General features: G+C 46.8%; 1 non-coding gene and 3 pseudogenes across 1 annotated transcript; all 4 read left to right on the forward strand.

The window, feature by feature from the left end:
- Positions 1-1,510: 1,510 nt before the first annotated feature.
- Positions 1,511-2,244, forward strand: LOC149574702 (18S ribosomal RNA; annotated as a pseudogene; the record flags this gene model as incomplete).
- A 750-nt stretch (positions 2,245-2,994) lies between these two features.
- LOC149574703 (5.8S ribosomal RNA) lies at positions 2,995-3,148 on the forward strand. The gene has a single exon (XR_016361329.1). It is a non-coding gene; the product is annotated as a 5.8S ribosomal RNA (ribosomal RNA).
- Positions 3,149-3,392: 244 nt separating this feature from the next.
- Positions 3,393-5,230, forward strand: LOC149574704 (25S ribosomal RNA; annotated as a pseudogene).
- Positions 5,231-8,623: 3,393 nt separating this feature from the next.
- Positions 8,624-12,724, forward strand: LOC149574705 (25S ribosomal RNA; annotated as a pseudogene).
- Positions 12,725-13,602: the final 878 nt, after the last annotated feature.

Here is a 13,602-nt window from a genome sequence, read left to right on the forward strand (position 1 = left end):
TTTAGTTAGAGCATTGGCCTCGGGCCATTGTGACAGCCTTGCAATTTCTCTTTAATTGCAACCTATGTTCGCACAGTAGCAGGGTTTGCATGTAAGATTGGCCTTGTTCTTGACAGTTCTAGGAGATGACCTCCGAAACTTTTGGATTGGGCCCCTTCAAGGTGAAATTCATCCAGTTGATCAGATGACATCGATGTGCTTGTATCTATTCCGAGAGGGTAATGATGGTCATTAATCTATGGCGGTGAGTATACCCCATTTGGTAATCGCAATGGCGAAGCTGGTGGGAAGTACTTTTCACTTTGTTTTTTTGGATACCCTATATGTAGGTGTCTACACGGCTTACAACACACTACAAATTTGGTGTTTGATTCTAAGATGTGCTTGTTGCTTAGCGGATGGAGTTGTATCTTTTAGCCAAGGGCTTCGTCTCTTGGCACGTTCTATCATTGCATTTTTATCCTGCCTCAATGGAAAGAAGGAAAGAGATGGTTAAACGGGTGCATTGCTCAACGTCCCTAATCTCATCAAGGGTCCACTCTGCACCCTAAGTTCTACTGATTGGTAGAGTCTTGGGATTGAGAGGGGGGCCAGCGAAAGGTTTGGTTGCTGCATAATTTTATCCGCTAGTGCGCTCTCGGTGCATGCTCGCCTCTTCACTGTCTCATCCTACAAAAGTGCATGGCACTTTCGTGACAACTTTTATTGTCTGGGCCAGTAGAAGTGTCAAGTATTACCGTTAATTTTTGTTTGGATGTGGAAACTCTCCATGCCCTGTCCTACACGTGCGATTCGAATGGTTGCAGCTCATGGGTTCTGCGGGAGATACTCTTCTTCAACTTCCCCCTAAATAGAGTGTTCCGTGTTTGCATTGTGTGGACAAAAAGCCCAAGGCATTTCATCTCTCTTGAGATGAAAAATTCTGGGAGGGCTTGTCAAAGTATGGCCATTTGTACGGGGTGCACCTAAAAGCGTGTAGGGGGCATATGCCTGGGAAATGGATGTCTCTGAGTGTCCTTACTCGGTCGTATGCATGGTGTACATCTTTGCATTACGACTCTTTTGCGAGCATTTGTGATTCGACCATTTTTGGGGGAACGAGTTTCGTACGAGATGTTCTTCTCAGGCTCCTGTGAACTAGAGCACTTGTCTTTGCAATGCTTTGACAAGTGCAGGCCCAATGTTCTGTCTAAGGGAAGAAATCGCACGAATGCTTTTTTTTGAGATGTGGGTGCTCGCAGGTGGTTACCTCATGGTGTAGTTCTTCCGTATGTGCATGTGTATGAGATTAAAGCTTGTCCAACAATGCTAGTGTGCTTGTTCACCCGCAAGAACTTTTCTATACCTGTGCTGGCAGATCACATGTCACAGGGAATGGTTAGTGAGGTTGTGCTGGGAAAGGAGATATTTTCCAGAGCTTAGACATGTCTGTGTATGCCGGCGGGCTCTCATCACCCATAAATTTTTGTAGGGGATGTTATACATGATGCCCTTAAGAGGCCTTATAATTGAGGTGGTCTCGTGCATAGTGATGCCCCTGCCAATCGAATAACCAGCCATGTTTTTGACAGTGCTGAAACTTAAAGGAATTGATGGAAGGGCACCACCAAGAGTGGAGCCTGCGGCTTAATTTGACTCAACATGAGGAAAATTACCAGGTCCAAACATAGTAAGGATTGACAGATTGAGAGCTCTTTCTTGATTCTATGGGTGGTGGTGCATGGCCGTTCTTAGTTGGTGGAGCAATTTTTCTGGTTAATTCCGTTAACAAACAAGACCTCAGCCTTCTAACTAGCTACATAGAGGTTCCCCTTCGCAGCCAGCTTCTTAGAGGGACTATGGCCTCCTAGGCCATGGAAGTTTGAGGCAATAATAGGTTTGTGATGCCCTTAGATGTTCTGGGCCGCACGCGCACTACACTGATGCAACCAACGAGTTTCTCTCCCTAGCCCGAAAGGTCTGGGAAATCTTGCCAAATTGCATCGTGATGGGGATAGACCATTGCAATTATTGATCTTCAATGAGGAATTCCTAGTAAGCGCGAGTCATCAGCTCGTGTTGACTATGTCCCTGCCCTTTGTACACACCCCTCATCACTCCTACCGATTGAATGATCCGATGAAGTGTTCGGATCGCGGCGATGATGGCGGTTACTATTGATGACATCGCAAGAAGTTCATTGAACCTTATCATTTAGAGGAAGGAGAAGTCATAACAAGGTTACTGTAGGTGAACCTACAGTAGGATCATTGTCAGTTTGAGACCCTGAATCGTGTAGGGGATGGAGCTGGCTTCCTCCCTGCCCCCAAAATCTTGGCAACGTATGGACACTTGGCCCTACAGCAATGTGTTGGACGGAAGCTAAGCTACGGGTCTAGTGCCATCAAGGTCGAGGGTCACATCAAATTCCATGATTGAAAGCTTGGATTCCCCATGGGGCAAAGAAGAGACTCGGATGCAATTTGGATTAGGATCGGTGCCTTCAAACGACATCTGCGTCAGAGCGAGAGGTCTCTGCTCAGTTGTAGTTCAGAGGGGGTCTAGGCCTCATGCCCCATTGAGATTTCATGGTTCGATCGCATGCATGGTGTTGTTCCAGGGATCCATCATTTCGACGGTGGTAAGTCCAGACTACCGCAACCCCCCGTTACCTTGCCCAGGTGTGTTAACTCGAAACTCATTATAACTTAGGACTAACGTTAACTCATCGCTTGGAGCGTTCTGTGCTTAGGATGGGTGCACTCGCATGATTTGCAGGGCAGGGGCCCCATCTAATGACATGGCTCTCCCATGCGTTGACTCCCACCTTTGCAAGGTGACAGGGCGGGGACACACCACAGCGTTCCTCGTTGCACCCATTGGGTGCTCAGGGTTCGGGATGTGTCAACACCCAACACACGGGTGCACCGCGCACCTTATAAATCCAAGGAAGGAAGCATGATCCAAAGCCTTACACGCTTGGGCCACTAAAAGAAAAAAACATAGAAAAATCATGACTCTTAACAATGGATATCTCGACTCTTGCCATGATGAAGAATATAGCGAAATGCGATACTTAGTGTGAATTGCAGAATCTCGTGAATCATCAAGTCTTCAAACACAAGTTGCACCTGAGGCCCAAGCCAAGGGCACGTCTGCTTGGGAATCACACTACAAAATTTCCCTCCCCATCAAGGAGCAGAGATGGCTGTCTGTGTCTGCAAGTGGCATGGTTAACTAAAATGAGCACAAGATCTGTCGATCTGTCATGATGAGCGGTGGGTCGCAAAGGCTGGCATTGGTTTGCACTAATCGAACGATTCCTCACGAGGAACTTTATTCTGGGCTCAGCGGCCCACCGCAGTGCGGGCATGCTACATCTCTCTACTGCATCCCCAAGTCAGGCATTAATACCCGCTGAGTTTAAGCATATCAATAAGCGGAGGAAAAGAAACTTACCAGGATTCCCCTAGTAACGGTGAGTAAACTAGGAAGAGCCAAGCATATTGTAGTCTGTAGAAGCATCCTCAGCGACGGACCAAGCCCAAGTCCCCTGGAAGGGGGCACCAGAGAGGGTGAGAGCCCTGTCGAGCTCAGACCCTATCGCACCACAAGGCACTGTCGACGAGTTGGGTTGTTTGGGAATGCAGCCCTAATCGGGTGGTAAATTCTGTTCAAGGCTAAATACGGGCGATAGACCGATAGCAAACAAGTACCGCGAGGGAAAGATGAAAAGGACTTTGAAAAGAGAGTTAAAGAGTGCTTGAAATTGTCAAGAGGGAAGCAGATGGAGGCTGGCGATGTGCCCCAATTGGATGTGAAACGGTGTGAGCCGGTCCGCCGCTCAGTTCGGGGGATGTGCCAGTGCGGGCTATCGTGGTGGCACAAGTGCAACCTTCTAGTCACACAAATTCTTCCATTGCGGCTATCAAGGAGTGAAGCGCATACCTTTACAGTGGGCTCTCGAGCACCTATGCACTCGTGGCACTAGCTAGCAAGCTTTCCATCTGACTTGTCTTGAAACACGGACCAAGGAGTCTAACACGTGTGCGAGTTGGCGGGTTGGGAAAACCCGAGAGGTGCAAGGAAGCTAACTGGTGAGATCCCCTCTCAGGGGGTGCACCACCGACCGACCCTGATCTTCTATGAAGGGTTCAAGTACGAGCACATCTATTGGCACCCAAAAGATGGTTAACTATGCCTAAGCATGGCGAAGCCAGAGGAAACTCTAGTGGAGGCCCGCAGCGATATTGACATGCAAATCATTCATCTAACTTGGGTATAGGGGCAAAAGACTAATCGAACCATCTAGTACCTGGTTTCCTCCAAAGTTTCTCTCAGGATAGCCGGAGCTCATGTGCGAGTTTTATCAGGTAAAGAAAATGATTAGAGGCATCGGGGGTGTAACGCCCTCAACCTATTCTCAAACTTTAAATAGGTAAGTGGATGTAGCTCCTCTATTGATCCGTGCCATGGAATCGCGAGCTCCAAGTGGGCCATTTTTGGTAAGTAGAACTGGCGATGTGGGATGAACCGAAAGTCGAGTTACGGTGCCAAATTGCGCGCTAACCCAAATCCCACAAAGGGTGTTGGTTGATTAAGACAGCAGGACGGTGGTCATGGAAATCAAAATCCACTAAGGAGTGTGTAACAACTCACCTGCTGAATCAACTAGCCCCAAAAATGGATGGCGCTAAAGCATGCAACCTATACTCGGCCATCGAGGCAAGTGCCAGGCTTTGATGAGTAGGAATACGTGGGGGTTGTTGCAAAAACTTGGGCGTGAGCCTGGGTGGACCCGCCCCAAGTGCAAATCTTGGTGGTATTAGCAAATATTCAAATGAGAACTTTGAAAACTGAACTGGGGAAAGGTTCCATGTGAACAACACTTGGACATGGGTTAGTCAATCCTAAGAGATGGGGAAACCCTGTTTCGAGGGCGCACTTTGCGTGATCATCAAAAGGGAATGAAATTAATATTCTCAAACCGAGACGTGGCAGCGGACAGCAATGTTAGGAAATTTGGAGACGTCTGTGGGGACCCTGGGAAGAGTTATCTTTTCTTTTTAATAGATTGCCTACCCTGAAATCGGTTCAACTGGAGATAGGGTCTAGCGCAGGAAGAGCACCGCATGTCCTGCGATGTCTGATGTGCCTTTGGCGGCCCTTGAAAATTTAGAGGACCGAGTACCATTCACACCCAGTCGTACTCATAACTGCATCAGGTCTCCAAGGTGAACAGCCTCTGGTCAATAGAATAATGTAGGTAAGGGAAGTCGGCAAAATGGATCCGTAACTTTGGGAAAAGTATTGGCTCTTAGGGCTGGGCCTAGGGGTCTACGCCTTGAACTCATGGGTTGTTAGCGGCCTGCCTGAGCTGCTCCCGCAGAGATGGTGGGCCATCGTGTTCTGATCGGGTGACGGACGCAGGATGCCACCTTTGGAGGGCTTTCCCTAGGCGGCAAACAGTCGACTCAGAATTGGTACGAACAAGGGGAATCTAACTATTTAATTAAAACAAAGCATTGTGATGGTCCCTGCGGATGCTGATGCAATGTGATTTCTACCCAGTGCTCTAAATGTCAAAGTGAAGAAATTCAACCAAGCGCGGGTAAACGACAGGAGTAACTATGACTCTCTTAAGGTAGCCAAATGCCTCATCATCTAATTAGTGACAGGCATGAATGGATTAATGAGATTACCACTGTACCTATCTACTATCCAGCAAAACCACAGCCAAGGGAATGGGCTTGGCGGAATCAGCAGGGAAGGAAGACCCTGTTGAGCTTGACTCTAGTCCGACTTTGTGAAATGACTTGAGAGGTGTAGAATAAGTGGGAGCTTTCGGGCGCAAGTGAAATACCACTACTTTTAACGTGCCAAATTCTGAGTGGGTGGGGTTTGCAATTTTCACGAGGGCGAAAAAATCTCCCAGGTGCCAAATTCCTGATGGGTGGGGTTTGTAATTTCTACCAGGGTGAAAAACTCTCCCAAGTCTGACATTCTGGGTGGGTGGGGTTTTGTAAAAAATTTCGCGAGGGTGAAAAAATCTTCCAAGTGCCAAATTTTGGGCGGGTGGGGTTTGTAATTTTTGCGAGGGCGAAAAAATCTCCAAAGTGCCAAATTCTCGGCGGGTGGGGTTTGTAATTTTCACGAGGGCGTAAAAATCTCCCAGGTGCCAAATTCCTGGCAGGTGGGGTTTTTAATTTCTGCCAGGGCAGAAAAATCTCCCGAGTGCCAAATTTTGGGCAGGAGGGAGGGGTTTTGTACAAATTTCTGCCAGGGTAGAAAAATCTCCAGAGTGCCAAATTTTGGGCGAGTGGGGTTTTGTAAAATTTCCACGAGGGGAAAAAAAATCTCCCAAGTCCCAAATTTTGAGCTGGTGGGGCAGAAAAATCTCCCAAGTGCCAAATTCCCGGCAGGAGGGGTTTTGTGATTTTCGCGAGTGCGAAAAAATCTCTCGAGTGCCAAAGTTTCCTCGAGGGCAAAAAAGTCTTCCAAGTGCAATTTCCATGTGGGTCGGGTTCGTAATCAGTACAATTTCAGGTGGTTGAGTTTGCAATTTTTCTGAGGGCAAAAAAATCTTCCAAGTCCAAATTCTGGGCAGGTGGGGTTTTGTAATTTCCAAGTGCCAAATTTCGAGCGAGTGGGGTTTGTAAATTCTGTGAGGGCGAAAAAATCTTTCGAGTCCAAATTTTGAGGAAAATTTATGGCTGAGCCATGCTGGCTAACTCGATCTGGGTGAGCCATTCTGGCCGACTCGATCTGGGTGAGCCATGCTGGCCGACCTGATCTAGGCGAGCCATTCTGGCCGACCCGATCTGGACGAGCCATTTTCGTCGACTCGATCTGGCCGAGCTCCAAAAACGGTGTCGTGGATGGCTGTTTGGTCACATTTTTCATTGAATTTTATTTTTAAGGGATTTGTCCGTGCTATCGCAAATTTCTAATGCAGAAGGAGCCTAGCACTAATAGCTTATATAGGAGAGGTGGTTGTTGCGAGCCTCTCCCATGCCCCTTTCATTGATTCAACATTGGTGTATAGGCGGATCGGATTGTTGGATTTTCAAATGGTGTATGCTGATGTTGAATCAATGAAAGGGGCATGAAGCGATCTCTAAGTGCTTTTCCCTTTAGATCATGTTTTTCAATGACTCAATTTTGGAAAAGGTGAGGCAGCGGTTGCCAATCCATGGCATGTCTTTTTGGTGATTTTCAAACTTGATCTAAACGTGAGCCCTGTCTAGCACTCCGGCGGTTCTTGGTATAATGGAAATTTGCTATGGATGCTTGGCGCTCTAGCAATTTGTCATGGTGTACTTATCATGGCTACATGGGAGCTTTAATATCGAAGCTCTTGGCGAAAAAATGGTTGCCGAGCCATGCTGTCCGACCTGATCTGGCCAAGCCGTTTTTGTCAACCCAATCTTGTCGAGCTCCAAAAACAGTGTCGTGGATGGCTGTTTGGTCACATTTTCATTGAATTAGATTTTTAAGGGATTTTTCCATGCTACCAAAAATTTTGAATGTAGAAGGAGCCTCGCACTAATAGCTTATATAGGAGAGGTGGTTGTCGCGAGCCTCTCCCATGCCCATTTCATTGATTCAACATTGGTGTCTAGGCGGATCAGATTGTTGGATTTTCAAATGGTGTATGCTGATGTTGAATCAATGAAAGGGGCATGAAGCGATCTTTGAGTGCTTTTCCTCGGCTCTCCTTTAGATCATGTTTTCTAATGACTCAATTTTGGAAAAGGTGAGGCAGCGATTGCCAATCCATGGCGTGTCTTTTTGGTGATTTTAAAACTTGATATAAATGTGAGCCCTTGTCTAGCACTATGACGTTGCTTGGTATAATGGGCATACCAAAAAGCATGTAGGGGGCATATGCCTTGGAAATGGATGTCTCTGACTATCCTTACTCGGTCCCGTGTGTGGTGTACATCTTTGCATTACGACTCTGCTGTGAGAATTTGTGATTCAAGCATTTTTGGGGGAACGGGTTTCGTACGAGACGTTCTTTTCAAGCTCCTATGAACTAGAGCACTCATCTTTGCAATGCTCCCACAAGTGCAGGCCCAACATGTCAGTCTAGGGGAAGAAATCACACAAATGCTTTTTGTCAAGATGTGGGTGCTCGCGGGTGGTTCCCTCGCAGTATAGTTCTTTGGTATGTGCATGTGCATGAGATTAAAGCTTTTCCGACAATGCTAGTGTGAGTCTTTGCCTGTAGGAACTTTTTTGTACCTACGCTAGCAGATCATGTGTCACGAGAAACGGTTAGCGAGGTTGTGCTGGGAAAAGAGATATTTGCTAGAGGTTAGACATGTCTATGTATGCGGGCGGGCTCTCATCACCTATAAATGTGCGTAGGGGGTGTTATACACGATGCCCTTGAGCGGCCTTATAATTGAGGTGGTCGTGTGCACAAAATTGCCCACCTCAGTGAGGAGCAAAGATGGTCGTCCATGTTCGCAAGTGGCACGGTCGACTGAAATGAGCACGAGCTCCGTCGATCCGTCGCGACAAGTGGTGGCTCACAAAGGCAAGCATTGGTTTGCAATGATCGAACGATTCCTCATGAGGAACTTTATTCTGGGCTCAACGACCCACCGCAGTGTGAGCATGTTGCATCTCTCTACCGCATCCCCAAGTCAGGCATGAATACCCACTGAGTTTAAGCATATCAATAAGTGGAGGAAAAGAAACTTACTAGGATTCCCCTAGTAACGACGAGCGAATCGAGAAGAGCCCAGCATGAAAATCGACGGTCGCGCCTGTCGAATTGTAGTTTTTAGAAGTGTCCTTAGCGACAGACCAGGCCCAAGTCCCCTGGAAGGGGGCACCAAAGAGGGTGAGAGCCCCGTTGGGCCCAGACCCTGTCGCACCATGAGGCATTATCGGCGAGTTGGGTTGTTTGGGAATGCAGCCGTAATCGGGTGGTAAATTTTGTCCAAGGCTAAATATGGGCGAGAGATCGATAGCGAACAAGTACCGTGAGGGAAAGATGAAAAGGAATTTGAAAAGAGAGTTAAAGAGTGCTTGAAATTGTCATGAGGGAAGCAGATGGAGGCTGGCGATGTGCCCCGATCGGATGCAAAACAGTGTGAGCCAATCTGCTGCTCAGTTCGGGGCACGTGCTAGCGTGAGCTATCACAGTGGCATAAGTGCAACCTTCTTGTCACATAAATACTTTTGTCACGATGGTCGAGGAGTGAACCACATGCCTTTATAGTGGGCTCTCGGGCACCTATGCGCTCATGGCGCTGGCCAGTAGGCTTTCCATCTGACCCGTCTTGAAACACGGACCAAGGAGTCTAACATGTGTGCGAGTTAGTGGGTTGGGAAAACCCACGAGGTACAAGGAAGCTGACTGGCGAGATCCCCTCTTGATGGGTGCACCACCAACCAACCCTGATCTTCTGTGAAGGGTTCGAGTGCGAGCACACCTGTTGGGACCATAAATATGGTGAACTATGCCTGAGCAGGGCGAAGCCAAAGAAAACTCTGGAGGCTCGCAACAATACTGACGTACAAATCGTTCGTCTGACTTGGGTATAGGGGTGAAAGACTAATCAAACCGTCTAGTAGCTAGTCTCCTTTGAAGTTTCCCTAAGGATAGCTGGAGCTCACGTGCGAGTTTTATTGAGTAAAGCAAATGATTAGAGGCATCAGGGGCATAACACCTTGACCTATTCTGAAACTTTAAATAGGTAAGTCAGCGTGGCTACTCTATTGAGTTGTGCCACGGAATTGTGAGCTCCAACTGGGCCATTTTTGGTAAGCAGAACTAGCAATGCAGGATAAACCAAAAGTCGAGTTACGGTGCCAAATTTACTGCTAACCCAGATCCCACAAAGGGTGTTGGTTGATTAAGACAGCAAGACAATGGTCATGGAAGTCAAAATCCGCTAAGGAGTGTGTAAAAACTCACCTACCAAATCAACTAGCCTCAAAAATGGATGGTGCTGAAGCGCGCAACCTATACTCGGTCGTCGGGGAAAGTGTCAAGCTCTGATGAGTAGGAGGACACGAGGGTTGTTGTGAAACCTTGGGCATGAGCCTGGGTGGACCGACCCCCGGTGCAGATCTTGGTGGTAGTAGCAAATATTCAAATGAGAACTTTGAAGACTAAAGTGGGGAAAGGTTCCATGTGAACAGCACTTGGACATGGGTTAGTCGATCCTAAGAGATGGGGAAACCCTATTTCAAGGGCACACTTTGCATGATCATCGATAGGGAATCGAGTTAATATTCTCAAACCAAGACGTGGTAGCGAACGACAACGTTAGGAAATTTGGAGACGTCGACGGGGCCCTAAGAAGAGTTATCTTTTCTTTCTAACAGCCTGCCCACCCTAAAATCGATTCTACCGGAGATAGGGTCCAGCGGCTGGAAGAGCACCACATGTCCCACGATGTCTAGTGTGCCTTCGATGGCCCTTGAAAATCTAGAGGACTGAGTACCGTTCATGCCCAATCGTACTCATAACCGCATCAGGTCTCCAAGGTGAACAGCCTCTGGTCAATAGAACAATGTAGGTAAGGGAAGTCGGCAAAATGGATCCATAACTTCGGGAAAAGGATTGGCTCTGAGGGCTGGGCCTAGGGGTCTGCGCCCTGAACTCGTGGGATGTTGGCAGCCTGCCCTGTTGAGATAATGGGTGTTGCACACATTGCATAATATTGTTATTTTATTATTTTATTTTTATTATGTAATGTTGTGCCTAGATGGACGTACAACATGAAAATATTCCCATGGAATATTCTTGATGAGTTGTAATGTAAGATTGTGAAAATATTTTATATAATTATTTAATATTGGGGAAAAGAATTAAATGCCCAATATTAAATGTGGGGTCAGTGGGTTAGGTAGCACATGGTTTTAGCACATGGTTTATGTAATACCACTTAGTGGTTTTGTGGGACTTGCTACTTTATAAGCAGCCACAAGGGTAGTTGTTGTAGAGAGAGAAAGAGTGACAAGGAGAAGAGAAATGCAAGAGTTGAGCGGGACAAGGCTTGACAGGTTAGCCAAGCGAGCATTTGTGAAGGTTGAAAGCATGGCATGGGATGTGTGGATTCATGCTTGTTCACATAGTTTGCTCAGTTGTGGCTATGGCCATGAAGGCCTCCATGGTTGTATGGCAATGGTATTTTTGCTGAATAATATATGGTGATGGATGCTTTTGGAGGCTGGGTTTTTCCCTCAATGAGGGTTTCCCAAGGTATATCTTGTGTCACAATCTTGTGGGAATGTCATCTATTCTCTTGCATGTGTATTTTAATTTCGTGTTTATTTTAGATCTATTATGGGTTATGTGGAAATGGTTATATTCTTTATTGCCAAGTTTCCTTACATGCCCGAGTTGCTCCCGTGGCGAGGGCGGGCTGTTGCATGCCGATCGGGCGACGGAAATAGGATGCCCCCTTCGCAGGGCTTTCCCTATGCGGTGAATAGTCGACTCAAAACTGGTACGAACAAAGGGAATCTGACTGTTTAATTAAAACAAAGCATTGCGATGGTCCCTGTGAATGCTGACGCAATGTGATTTCTACCTAGTGCTTTGAATGTCAAAGTGAAGAAATTCAACCAAGCGCGGGTAAATGGCGGGAGTAACTATGACTCACTTAAGGTAGCCAAATGCCTCGTCATCTAATTAGTGATGGCATGAATAGATTAACGAGATTCCCACTGTCCCTATCTACTATCTAGTGAAACCACAGCCAAGGGAACGGGCTTGGCGAAATCAGCAAGGAAAGAAGACCCTGTTGGGCTTGACTCTAGTTTGACTTTGTGAAATGACTTGAGAGGTGTAGAATAAGTGGGAGCTTTAGGGCGCAAGTGAAATAACACTACTTTTAACATTATTTTACTTATTCCGTGAGGCAGAGACGGGGCAATGCCCCTATTTTCTGCCTTAAGGTGCGTCTAGGTGCACCAATCCGGGCAGAAGACAATGTCAAGTGGGGAGTTTGGTTAGGGCAACACATCTGTTAAAAGATAATGCAGGTGTCCTAAGATGAGCTCAACGAAAGAAAAAATCTCATGTGGAACAAAAGGGTAAAAGCTCATTTGATTTTGATTTTCAGTACGAATACAAACCGTGAAAGTGTGCCCTATCGATCCTTTAGACTTTCAAAATTTGAAGCTAGAGGTGTCAGAAAAGTTACCACAAGGATAACTAGCTTATGGCAGCCAAGCGTTCATAGTGACATTGCTTTTTGATCCTTCAATGTCGGCTCTTCCTATCATTGTGAAGCAGAATTCACCAAGTGTTGGATTGTTCACCCACCAATAGGGAACGTGAGCTGGGTTTAGACCATTGTGAGATAGGTTAGTTTTACCCTATTGATGATCCAAACCATGATAGTAATTCAACTTAGTACAAGAGGAACCATTGATTCACACATTTGGTCATCGCACTTGGTTGAAAAGCTAGTGGCGTGAAGCTACCATGTGTCGGATTATGACTGAATGCCTCTAAGTCAGAATCCATGCTAGATGCAACGCATATCTCTCTCTGGCTGCATCGTGACCCACAGTAGTGGTGCTCTTGCACTCCCAGGGGCCTGTGTCATTGGCCATCTTTGATCGGTGCATTAGCCCATTGGAGCAACCTTGGATATTAATTTCAAGCGGTCGGAGAGAAGAATCTTTTGCAGACAACTTAAATAAGTGACGGGGTATTGTAAGTGGTAGAGTGCCAGATTCTGGGTGGGTGGGGTTTGCCAATTTGTTTTGCAAGGTTGTAACAATCTCTCAGGTGCCAAATTCCTAGCAGGTGGGGTTTTTAATTTGTGCGAGTGCAGGAAAATCTTCCAGGTGCCAAATTCTGGGCACGTGGGGTTTGCAATTTTTGCGAGGGCAAAAAACTCTCCCAGGTGCCAAATTCTTGGCAGGGGTTTGTAATTTCTGCCAAGGCAGAGAAATCTCCCAAGTGCCAAATTTTGAGCGGGTGGGGTTTTGTGAAAATTCTTGCGAGGGAAAAGAAATCTCCCAAGTGCCAAATTCTTGGAGGGTGGTGTTTTGTAAAAAATTCTGCGAGGGCGAAAAAATCTCCCAAGTGCCAAATTCCCGGCAGCTGGGGTTTGTAATTTGCGCGAGGGCGGGGAAATCTTCCAAGTGCCAAATTTCGAGCGAGTGGGGTTTGCAATTTTCACGAGGGCAAAAAAATCTCCCAGGTGCCAAATTCTCGACGGGTGGGTTTTGTAATTTCTGTCGGGGCAGAAAAATCTCCCGAGTGCCACATTTCGGCGGGTGGGGTTTTGTAAAAATTTTCGCGAGGGTGAATAAATCTCCCAAGTGCCAAATTTCAAGTGGGTGGGGTTTGCAATTTCTGCGAGGGTGAAAAAATCTACCAAGTGCCAAATTCTCGGTGGGTGGGGTTTGCAATTTTTGCAAGGGAGTAAAAATCTCCAAGGTGCCAAATTCCTAGCGGGTGGGGTTTGTAATTTTTGCCAGGGCGGAAAAATCTCTAGAGTGCCAAATTTTGGGAGGGAGGGAGGGGTTTTGTAGAAATTTTTGCCAGGGCAGAAAAATCTCCCGAGTGCCAAATTTTGGGCTAGTGGGGCTTTGTAAAATTTCCACGAGGGGGAAAAAAATCTCCCAAGTCCCAAATTT

The sequence above is a fragment of the Cupressus sempervirens genome, chromosome 2 (genome assembly GCF_028749045.1).
Source record: "Cupressus sempervirens isolate cs-2001-9-10 chromosome 2, ASM2874904v1, whole genome shotgun sequence".
Lineage (NCBI taxonomy): Eukaryota > Viridiplantae > Streptophyta > Pinopsida > Cupressales > Cupressaceae > Cupressus > Cupressus sempervirens.